The sequence below is a fragment of the Syngnathus leptorhynchus genome, chromosome 4 (genome assembly GCF_054491065.1).
Source record: "Syngnathus leptorhynchus isolate UIUO chromosome 4, UIUO_Slep, whole genome shotgun sequence".
Classification (NCBI taxonomy): domain Eukaryota; kingdom Metazoa; phylum Chordata; class Actinopteri; order Syngnathiformes; family Syngnathidae; genus Syngnathus; species Syngnathus leptorhynchus.
In genome coordinates, this window is record NC_141198.1 from 7,174,471 (window position 1) to 7,186,792 (window position 12,322).

General features: G+C 40.0%; 1 long non-coding RNA gene across 2 annotated transcripts in view; it reads right to left on the reverse strand.

Moving 5' to 3' along the window:
• Positions 1-4,143: 4,143 nt before the first annotated feature.
• Positions 4,144-12,322, reverse strand: part of LOC147057794 (uncharacterized) — a 42,534-nt gene continuing 34,355 nt past the window's right edge. The window contains exon 3 of one of the 2 annotated variants that reach the window (XR_015065897.1): positions 4,144-5,018. This is a non-coding gene — a long non-coding RNA (uncharacterized LOC147057794). Of the gene's footprint in view, positions 5,019-10,390; positions 10,479-12,322 lie in introns of those variants that run through there. The other variant, XR_015065898.1, reaches the window with a different exon arrangement.

Sequence of the window (12,322 nt, forward strand, 5' to 3'; positions counted from 1 at the left end):
TTCAGTCTGGGGGTTGACACACTATTCAAAATAAACGCATAACTTTGCTTAATAATAAAGCTTACAGTCAGGGGTGGCTTGACTTGTTCTGGCTCATCTCGTTTTCATGGCATTGACAGCTCATCAGAAGTGCATGAGGAGTTAGTTTGTGTGCTCCCAAAATGTACATGTACTATAATGCATCTAAAGTGGAGACACATCCTGGACCAAATTTATTGTCGTATTCTGCAATTTTAATTGAGCTGTTCTATCACGGGGATGTGAATGACATGCGGGACAAACATATTGCAGTATAACATTAAAATTTCTCAGTGACTTGATATTCTCCCAACAACTTTGGGTTTGCTGTTCAGTTGTGTTGTGCCATCTTCGAGTGAGATTACTTTGCACAGGGGATAATAAAAATAAAGAATCAAAGTATGTTTAGTTGTTATTGTTGAGCAGTCCATCTTTCATTTATTATGCTTTTGGAAATTAGAATATATTAAAACACCCTTCTGTACAGTGATTCAATGAAACAGATGTGTACATATTTTGTGCTTATTAAAAATATAATTTCTGTCTGATTAGTAAGTGTAGTGCTGGCAGACAAAGTTTGCCTCCCCCCTCACCCTCCATTGTTTAAGTTCCCCATTTCTGGTGTGGTATATGAGTGTAGTTCTTGACCTGCTCAATATATAAAGTGCCTTCAGATAACCTCTGTTGTGATTAGCGCTACATAAATAAAATTGATTTTACTTGAGTAACATGAACATGTTGACACTGAGTAGCGCACTGAAAGTCAGTTGACAGTCATCAATTCAAAGAAGTCAGGAAGCAAGAAAAAACGAGTAAGGAAACTGGCAACTGCAAAGTAGCAAGGTGTCAATAATTGAGGACATAGGGTTGTAAATCTAAGAGCCTTTAGATATTTCTAACCGCTTGGGTGCAAAGTTTAATCAAACAGAAAGATTGGCTCCTGAGCTGTGAGGATGCAGGAGTTGAATTTATTAGAAGCCATCGAAGAAGCTGCGGGCTTTTTATTGCAGGCATCATTCAGAGTGAAATTAGTAGTGTGACCTGCTATTTTAGCGAAATAACTTCAGCACAGAAATTGATGTGGCTGAATGTCATGTTAAATGTCACGATAATAACGAAGTTGTTTCTAAGAATTGTGTTCACCACTCGGCTCTTTTCATTCGTAAGATCCTTCTCCGTCTGTCACTGTCACTGCTTAGGAAATATCCTTCGAGGTTCCATTGATTTTTATAATCTGGTGCTCTCATACATAATTTATTGTAAGGCTTGTGAAGTAATTATTAAATAATTATTAATTGATAATATATTAACGATATAATTTGGCGTTTTTGAAGATAATGATAATGATGTATTTCCTCCAGTTAGATTTGCTCTGTGCGCAGACTGTGAAGAAGATATAAATCTCGGCGCAGGCATGGGACCTTTGGTTGAGTCTGCCACAGCCACAAATTTGCTACAATAAAAAAAAAAAAATGTTCACGTTTCATCTGTAGAAAGCCTCAAGAGAATCTAAAAAAATGTGTGAGCCCTTGAGCAGAATGTGAGAAACGTGAGCGACCCCATGGAGAGTAAACCTGAGCAAACAGACAGCGAAGGAACCAATCAATGAAGAGCTGACAGGATGTTGAGGAAAAAAAAATCCACATCTTTGGAAATAAATTCTTCCAGTGCCATCAGCTGTTGGAGTTTTAATGACTGTGTGTTTCCAGTAATTTAAAACCGAGTTTAATGTTGAATGAAACAAACTACCGTCTCTCCCACGTGCCACTTTCAATGTTTTGAGGATAGACTTCCACCACCAAAGAGTGAAGATGGTCTAGGACACAGGTGTCAAACTCAAGGCCCGGGGCCAGATATGGCCCGCCACTTGATTTTATGTGGCTTGCGAACACAAATTGTGCATCAAATTCATGTGTCATTACTAAAATTGCAAATTCTCTTCCCTTTTAAAAATCATCTTTTTCAAATATTTGAACAGTTTTTACTCGTCTGATTTCAAAATGAGTTATTTGTCAGTTTGTTTTGTAGCTTATACTGTATATAATATGAGGCATTCATACATTTATTTGGGTTGATGTTATAATTGCCTTTCCAATAAAACTATCACTACGATGCGGCCTGCGACTAAAATTTAGTTTGACACCCCTGGTAGGAGGTACATTGGTGCAGGCCTAGACAGCGAAGGAACCAATCAATGATGAGCTGACAGGATGTTGAGGAAAAAAAATCCACATCTTTGGAAATAAATTCTTCCAGTGCCATCAGCTGCCCCCATCGAGCTCCACCTCCTGGTCTGAGTCCAGATTGAAGCCCCAGTGGCCTGCATCCAGGCAAGGGAAAAGCTGTATACAGTTTTTATTTATAAGAGGTCTTTGTATGGTCCCTCACCAAGAAGCCACTTGCCTTGGGTGGCCCTGCCAGACACTAAAGCCCCGAGCAAATCACTGGGACACACAAACCCTTTTATCACGATAATGTGAGGGCTCAGGGTGGATTTAATTCAACTAATTATGTCTTGAATTTACCCAAGAAGCATTTTTTTTGGAGTCTGGGAGTAGGCCAGAGCATCTGGAGAAGACCCATGCTAGCACATGAAGAATATGCAAATTCTACATTGGAAGGAGCCCAGCTCCCCAACCTGAGAAGTGAAGGTAGCTGCGCTAAAAACTCAGTTACCATGCCACCTTCTTCAAGTCACGTTCATTAATTCTTACTGTCAGGCATGCTGAAAGTTTTCAACAGAATGTGTGTCACAGTTGCTTTGCAAAGAAAAAACTAAAATGCACTTTTGATACAATGCACCTCACTCTGCTCTTTCCCTTTGTTCATTGCTATAGCACACAATCTCATTGAGTCTGGGCAAACAACTGAGAGAGGCTTTGAGAATAACAAACAAGTGAGTAGAGAATCAACAATGTGCAGATTGAAAGTTAAAATACTATAAACATGAGTGTGTATTGTAATAGAGCGAGAGGCAATGAGAAGGACCATTATGCTGAGCTTCTTAGAGAGCTCCCTTGGCTTTCACAAGGCTTTTGATGAGCAAACAGCAGCCCAGAGATAAAACACACTCATAGGCACGGCTGGATTTGCATGTAAAGAGACTCGGCTTTTCACATACTGTAAGCTATCTACTCCAGGCAAATAAAGAAACATGTTTTCAATGCCACTTTTTCAATGCTCCTTAATTGTTTGATTTTTCCTGATGAGTCAACTAATTAATCCAAGATATTTATTGATGACGAAGAAGACTCTTGTGATGGTACAGCAGGGATAGTCACTGTTTACAGCAGCAAACAAAGAGAACAATTTGCACACTTCACAAATTGTGTCAATTATACATTGACTAAAATTGAACAATTACACTATTTCCCAACATTGAATCTAGCTATCCTAAGGCTAACATTAGGGTCGGGTTTCACAACGTTAGCTGACACTGGATATGTGTCACTCACTTGGGAGACATTTTTTTTCTTTCTTTCTTGTAGTATTTCCAGCAATCCCGCACCATTCAAAGCGGCGTAACCTGTCAATCACCTGACTGCTGTATTTTGACTGAGTTGTTTCGCTTTACTTGCTAAAATTTCCTTCCACATTCCAAAAACATGCATGGTAGACCGATTAATTTGTCCAAATTGCCAATATGATGGCAATTTTCTGTGATTTTTTGGCGACCAGTTCTGGGTGTACCCCCCCTACCGCTCGAAGACTGCTGGGATAGGCTCAAGAGGGAGGGAGGGAGAGGGGAACGGATAGATTTGATTATGAAATGTCTTAAGTGAAATCCATTAATGTACTACAAGTTCATTTGCCTGGAGGCGGAATCTTTCATTGTGTTGCACTACTATAGCACTGTGTTCCTCTATGCTTAAATTATCCAGGACGATTTCTATGTTTTTGGTGCTTGCCTCATTACTTCCAACAAAATGGTCTAGATAAGGATGAATTCAGCAGCTTGGCATTGTGGCTCTGGCATCCGTGAGGGAAATTATCTGGCTTGAGAAGGTAATGAGTTTGAGAGCAATGAGAGCACAAAGCTCACTGGTTTTCTTTCATGTGATTGGGATTTGGAGAAGAGACCAAAATAAACACTATGCAAGATGAATAAAGTTGTATTTTGCTGTTTTGTCATTTTCAAGCTAATGTGTGGACCATCACTTTAATCAGCAATTGCTGTATTTTCTGTTCTTGATGTAAATATGAGCATACATTAGACATATATGTCTAATAAATAAAACCCCACCACTAAAAGACACCCAGGCCAATCTGGCCCAAAAATGTAGGCAGAAAGATACACATATTGTCCACACAGTGCAAGTAAATAAAGTGTGATTAAAGTGTGAAGCCGAGTTGTTGACAGACACGCTTCTACAATATGTCTCTGTTTATGTTCAGTGAGTTTGCTGCTTCTCATCTGATCTGTAGTTAATCTCATGGATGTCCCTTGTGGGAGGAAATGACAAGGAAAGAAACAGAAATAGAGTTACTTTCCACTGCAGCCTGACGAGCTTTTCAGAGCTAAGGCTCTCTGGGGAGCTTTTTTATGTCCAAAACCTTTCACGGGACGTCCTTGCCTCAAGCGATTATGCTTATAGTGTGTCTGTGTTTGTGTGTGTATGCATGTTCAGTCTTTACTCTTGAACTGTAAAGCACTTGAGTGACGGTTTTCTACTCTTCCTGTACCACGGAGCTCCTGGGTGTTAATAGGTTTCATTTCATTTGACTAATTCAAAGCATAGAAATGTCAACAAAACATATGTAAATGTAGAATCCACTTAAACCTCAAGACTTGCCACTATGGTAAAATGGACCTTTAAACACAAACATCCATAATGAGTTAGCTCCCTTGAAATACTTGATTTCTGGCCACTCGGATATAGAAAAAAAAAGTGCAAATAGAGAGCAGCTTTGTTGATGTCTTCATTTGGTGGTTCTGGTGTGCGCTCTGCTCACTGATAGCCTGTCTTTTGGGATCCACTTCACCTCCGTGTGTGAAAGTTCTATAACAGAAAAAGATGATGAGTCTGTCGATCTACTCTCTTAGGCATTCTGCTGGTTTCAAACTTTTATTAACTCGAGCCAAAACAGTGTTAGAGAACATGGGGTTCTATTAGGAATATACTTGCGAGTGCTGTCTCAGATATGCTTAGTTTCCAGCTGTGCTTAAAGCAGTTCTCACAATTTGTACACGTTGAAAAGCAGAGGAAGAGATAAACTGACAGAGTGAGGGAGAGAAACTGGATGAATTCCCCACCTCACTTCACTTCTGCCTAGGACCTAGAGGTTTCTTGCAAAGCTTTTAGTGTGATGGATCAAACAGCAGCTGGAACCGCTTCCCAGCCTCCACAGCCAACTACTGGCTTTGATATTTCAGTCACTATCAGCCTCTGCTTCTGTCTGTTGTCTGTCGATACTACCAGGTAAATTAATCTCTTGCTTTGGTCCTTTCACAACCTCACCTCACTGAAATTGTATCCATGCTTTATTCATTGAGAATTTCATTCCATGATAAGACCTTTCTGTTTTACACTACATGGCAGAAGGTGAATGCGTTTGTCATTATAATTACTGACAGTCCTGCAGGCAGAAAGTAAGATTGGCCTTCAGTTCAACCACAAATGAGGAAGAGAACCCACTCATTTTGTTCCAGTCTCTTCAGTGTTTAAGCAAATTTAAGACAGTGAACCTGATCACTTGTGCTTTTGTGTCGCGGGAGGTTGACAAATCTTATCTATTAGTGCCAATGGCCAGTGGTGCCCAACCGGTCGATCGCAGTCTACTGGTAGACATTCCACTGATCCCAATTCGACTGCGAGTAGTGTAAATGAAAAGGATATAAACCTTTTTTTTTTTCCCATTTATCCATCCATTATCTGAACCACTTACCCTCAATAGGATCGGGGGTGTACTGGAGCCTATCCTAGCTGACTTTGTCCAGTAGGCAAGGGGACACCCTGAACTGGTTGCCAGCGAATTGCAGGGCACACAGAGACGAACAACTATTCACACTCACACCTCAGGGCAATTTGGGGTGCTCAATCGACCTACCATGCATGCTTTATGATGTGGGAGGAAACCGGAGTACCCGGAGGAAACCCCTGCAACTCATGAGGCAAAAATGCAAACTTCAAATAGAAAAACCAGTCTGAATCAAACCCACAACCTCCACGGTGTGAGGCAAATGTGCTAACCTGTCGCCCACCGTGCCATCCCCCATGCAATTTTTAAATGGCCAATATCAACACTAAAGTGACAGATAATGAAGTCCTTGGATTGACTATGTGCTCCTAAATTATACTCGCTACGACCTTGTCCAATAATCTCAGAGTTACCGTGTATATATATACAGTGGAGCCTCGGTTTTCGACCACAATCCCTTCCAGAAGGCTGTTCTAAACAAAATCCATCCGTCCGTCCATCCGTCCGTCCGTCCGTCCATCCATCCATCCATCCATCCATCCATCCATCCATCCATCCATCCATCCATCCATCCATCCATCCATCCATCCATCCATCCATCCATCCATCCATCCATCCTCTGCACACATTATGCTTCTAATTCCTCACAGGGGCTCACATTTCATGTCAATAATATCCTAAATATATTCTTTGAAGTGGACTCGAGTAGAGTTGTGTACATAAAATCTGGTGGCGATCGGTCAATGATTTCCGCCTCTAGGCGAAAACAGAACATGAATAAGGAATGCCACAATGCTTGCCTTCTTCATTCAATGGTGTTGTCAGGCATCAGATAAATTATGTAACGTTTACATTGTCTGCTGTGGACATTCACCTCCAAGCTCCACCAGCAGAACATTTGTTTTCGCTCATAAGAATGGCAACAACGGCCATCGGTGCAAAAGGCACGTCTATAGAGATCTTTATACTGAAGTGGCCAACAGTAACAACTGACCGGTAAAAGGCAGCACTCTCTCTTTTCCTGCTGTCTTTCTTTGCTTGCTCATAGGGTGGGTTCAGGGCTGTGACTTTATCACATAAATATAGCCACAGACTCCAGGGACTGAAAGCAGAACGGAAACCTGCAGAGGCAATAAACTAGAGCTTGTATGAGAGCAATTACACAAAACATAAGCCGATGATTGTACCCATATCTCATATTAAGATTAGCAACACGATAACAATGAGAGAGTAATGACCCATTGAAATGGGGTTGTTATTGGCAGAATCACTTTTTATTGCTCTCCATGACTCACATTTTCACCTAGGGTCAGCTTTTCTGCATGCTTAATTTACAGAGAGCTAAATGAGACTTTTTTCGTGGCCTCTGCCATTCTATTGATCCTCTACGCTAGTGCTCTAAGAGCAGTTTATAATGAAATTTGATTGGTGCTAAAGGTAATTAATTACAGAGCCACCAGTGGGGGTAATGTGTCCATTGGTGCTTGATTTGAGAGCACGGGTGAGAGTAGGACCATTATGTTTATTTGCAGTGCATTATGGTACATGTCATTCTGAGTCAGCTAATACATATGCGAGTGTGTCTCATGCAAGTATAACGAAATGATGGTGAACAATAATTCAAAAGCAAAATGTGATTAACAATGAGCCAACATGCCACAGGAATATATGTCATACTGCAACAAAAGTCTTGTTATGTACGATTTGCAGACAGCTCTAACATGGATCTGGCTACTTAAGAATCAATCAACTTGATTAACAAATGCATAAAATGTTGCCAATAAAGAGATCACACAATAGTATTTCTGCTTTAGCATGTCAGTCAGTACCTTTCTCTGTTATCTCTGCTCCTGTGGGACTATACATTCAACATGCTACTGTAGAGATCATCAAAGGTGCCGTGATAAATTACCGGAGTCCACTTGGCAAAAAAATTTAGCCTATATTCGTTAATTACAAATACTTCTTTATTTTACAGAAGAAAAATCGATTTTTGAATAAATTGAAATGTGATTAGGATTATTCAAGTATTCATACTTTTCGCACCAGTTTTGGTTGGCAATGTGCCATGAAAATTTTCAAATAGAAAATTGGTGCTTTGGTTTAATACAGACTGGGAAACACTGTTGTAAACTAATGCCGAAACTAAAATAGCGGAGCAAATCTGCTCTATTAATGAATGCATGCATATTTTCAAGGGACTTTAACTCTTGGAAAGCCCATGACAGCCATTTGACTTTCACTACATGCTCAAAAAATTCACCTTATGTAAAAAAAAAAAAAGTCAAACAATAAGAACCTCATGACACTATTGATAAAAATGATAAGAAAAATGTGCCAACCCTTCAAGTTAGTGATATAGATCAGAACCCGGTGAGAAAGTTGAGCCCCAACAGCAGTCTGGTTAAAAGAGGGTGAAATGAGAGGTACAAATCCTGCAGTGTTGATCTGTCACAGTTGCTTAAGCGGCCAGACAGGATGGCATGTTCGGGGCTGAACAGGAAAACAGAGGCGTGTAACAAAGGTCCTGGAGGGAAAACTGACAGTGTTTGACAAGGGAAACATAACGTGGGCGTACTGTATATGTGAACCCAACTTTATTTCTATAGCGCTTTAAGGGAGGAAAGGAAGTGAATAAAATCCATCAGAGCACCCATTAATGGGAATATAAATTGTAATTTTAGTAAATCACGTCCACCAACAGCGCACGCAATCTCACAGAATGAACATGAAATTTAGATTCTTTAGTGGCGTGCGATGCACACTAGGTGGCCAGGGCTAATTACCACATTACAAATTGCCACATCAAATGAATCTAAAACACCACATCTTTTATGGCGGTAAATATAAACTAGAAAAAAAAACATATTTTGGCTCTGTCCCTCCCTTCCTTGTAATTGAGGCAAGCCTAAATTACAATCATTCTAAAATAAAAAATCCCTCAGATTTTTTATGGCTTTTTGATGATTCCCAATACACGTTATTCTCAAGAGAAAGGTTTATTAAAAAAAAAACATTACCCATCACCTCGCTAACACCTCGCCATAATATGATCAAGAACTATCTTGATTTCAAATAAAACTGTTTTGATAATATTGTTTTCTTGTTATTTTGTTTCTCCCCTAAGTCCTCTCAATGGAGTAATTGTAATTTAGAGCTTGTCCTCAGTGTTTTCTCAAGATTAAAATTAATGTTGCACTGAATTATTTACTGTACAGTGGACATGGGGAAATGAACCACTGGCATAAAACATCATAGCTTAAATGTATATGCCAAAGCTATAGGTTTTCAAAAAATTCCTAGAAATGAAACCACAAATGATAAACCTCGATCTTTAATTTTAATTATTGACCAAATCCATAGAACACAAATGACAAAAAGACCAGTAATCTGTATTTACAATGTGTCATGTGCAGATCATGTGTCATGATCTATAAATTGGGTCTAAAATAATAAATAGGTTAAATATTATTCAGTCAATTATTTGAATGTTTAGTAAGGGAAACATCATGAATTAAAAGAGATTAAATGTTATGCTCATTAAACTAACATTAAAAAAATGTATGCTCACGGCTGTCAGACGATTACGGATGACTGAAGCTTCAGAGGACAAGGATGATTGATTGAGATCTAGAACAGGTCTCGCTTTGGCTGACACAGACCAGGCGGAATCAAGTTTACAAGACGGACACATGAGGGACAACAAACTTGAATCTTTGTCAACAATCGCCAAACACTGACTCCATGGTATTATGAGCTTATTTCTTGAAGCGCACAGGGTAGCGTTCCCCACTTCATTGAGCCTAGGCACACATTTAAAGAAAATCCCAAGAGTTTTTTTTCTAGTTTAGTGCTTTGCGTCTTCAGTCTCTGCTGCGCTTGTAAATGATTCAGCACAATATCCCTTGATACTGGAGGGATGGGACTATTAGCAATGGGCCACCCCATTTACATGTGGATGAAATAGTTGGTACCCTTCTGTTAAAGAAACAAAACCCCTCAAAGGTCACGAAAATAAGTTGCAACCAGTGGTCGTGGAATTTGCCAAAATGTATATTGACAAGCCTGTGGGAGAAACTGCTTCAGACTGATGAGACAAAAGTGGAGCTTTCACTTCTGCTCTGTGTAAACACAGAGCAGAGGAAGCTTGGTTATGTTGTTTGCTACTCTAGCTGCAATTTGCAGTGACAAGCACGCACAAAACACACTGCCAACTCTCCCAGTTACAAAGCATATTTGGCATTTATAGCCACCAATGAAGTAAGTGTAGAGCCCCATCACTTTTGAGCAGACAAGGCCAGTTTCATTTATTTATTTATGGTATTATTCTGGTGTTCTGGTCTTTTGCAACAAAGGTACCAGCAATTGTGTGTGTGTAACAAGTGTATGAACACAATTATACAAAATTGTGGTATTAAATTAATCTCAAAGGGGATGAGCATGTTTCCTTCTGCCCATCTGGAGTGAAACTGCTGTGACAGCCCTGAGGTGTCCCTCGATCACGCACGATCATGGCATTGCAGGCACTTTCAAACGACATCCTATTCAGCAAAGAACCACACAGACACTTCAATCAGAGAGAAAGGCTATTGATGCATCAGGGACTACTGCTGTAATGGAATTCACATTGTGCAATTCTTCCCCACGCATTACATCAAGTTGAATGTGGCAAATGTTATCTGTAGAGTACTGCAGAGGTTCACTTTTGTTTAAACATTTTGTGAAATTTCACTCTAGTCTGAAAAGTGTCTTTTTATGATATGTAATTTGCTGCATGATCATCTGTAATGTATTCATGTTCTTACTGTCTCATGCTTTAATCAAAGATCATATTCAAATCTACAATCACCACTTGTGTCTCTCTTGTTTATATTAAATGTTTGGCGTAAACACTGTCAATGATAAGCCCACCAATAAGAGAGTGGATCCCCAATAATGGTGGTAGGCTATGTAAAATTGGCAACCTCCTCACACTATGATCAAGAGCAATCTTTCATTTCTGAAGAGAAAATAAACCTCTAATCCTGTCCCTGGTCTACAGGATTGCATAAACATGCAGCAGACAGAAATAAGAAAAGAACATTTTGCGGGTATTGTTATTGATATACGCATGACAAAATTTAATGAATGGCAAAATTTGATGACACTATACCCGTGGATGACCAGGATTTGTTTAGTGTCATAATCAACTAGGTTGCGTAACTCAATAAACACATTAAAAGCTATAATAAAGCTATTTAGATTCTTGTATATTATGTAGACTGAAAATAGCCATGTTTGTCATTTTTTAGCTTCTCATTTCCAAAGGTAATAAAATCTAACATAAAAATATCTATTACACTAACAGAACATTTGGTGATATATTCCAAAATGCAAAAAGGCGCACAGTGAAAACATCCTTCGACTGCATTTCTAAGTCTGTATTGCTGGCAGTGCTATAAACGGGATGCTCAATAAATCCATCAGTTTGTATTCCCATTGGCTGTGGCAGCTCCATTAGCCATCTAAGAGTGTTGGCTGATGGCTGATCCAGAGAATGTTGCTTTAGATAGCCCTGTCACTACAATGTAGTGGTTGTCTCCAAACGCAATGGGTTTGACCTTTGAACCTCCAACTCCTCAGCTGGGATAAAATGCTGACACAATACACTTTTACCCTATGAGTTTCTTGCTATATGTGCCTCTTTTTTACCAGCAGTAGAGGCAAGAGGCAATCCCCTCCAATAAAAACACACAATATGTACATATGTATAACTGTATTGGGTAATCCGTCCATCCGTCCGTCCGTCCGTCTACATCAAACATCAAAATTACTTTGGATATCATTGCCCGTACCTACTGTAGGTAGTACGTAGAATTTTGATTTCCACTTGCAGCCTTTGAGAATGCCAGCCTTCCCTTTTCTTCAATACTCAAAGAGAAGGGAAGGCAGCCTGGGCAATTTTCGTGAGTCCCTCGCGGACCGTGGTGATAAAAGTGATAACGATGACTCATGATACAGTATATCTGAGCTCTCCAACAGCTTAAATGACTGTAAGGAATTTAGCACATCTTTTATTCCAAGATATGACCACAGCAGATATCCTTGGATTTTCTCTTTAGTGGAGTGGGTTTCCGTCCATTTCATGCTCGTCTTTGATTTGGGATACTAATAATATTTGGGGCGGCTTGGTGGTGTACTGGGTACCATGTTCGCCTCACAGTTAGGAGGGTGCGGGTTCGATTCCACCTCCGGCCCTCCCTGTGTGGAGTTTGCATGTTCTCCCCGTGACCACGTGAGCTTTCTCTGGGCACTCCGGTTTCCTCCCTCATCCCCAAAACATGCTTGGTAGGCCGTTTGAAGACTCTAAATTGTCCCCAAGTATGAGTGCGAGTGCGGATGGTTG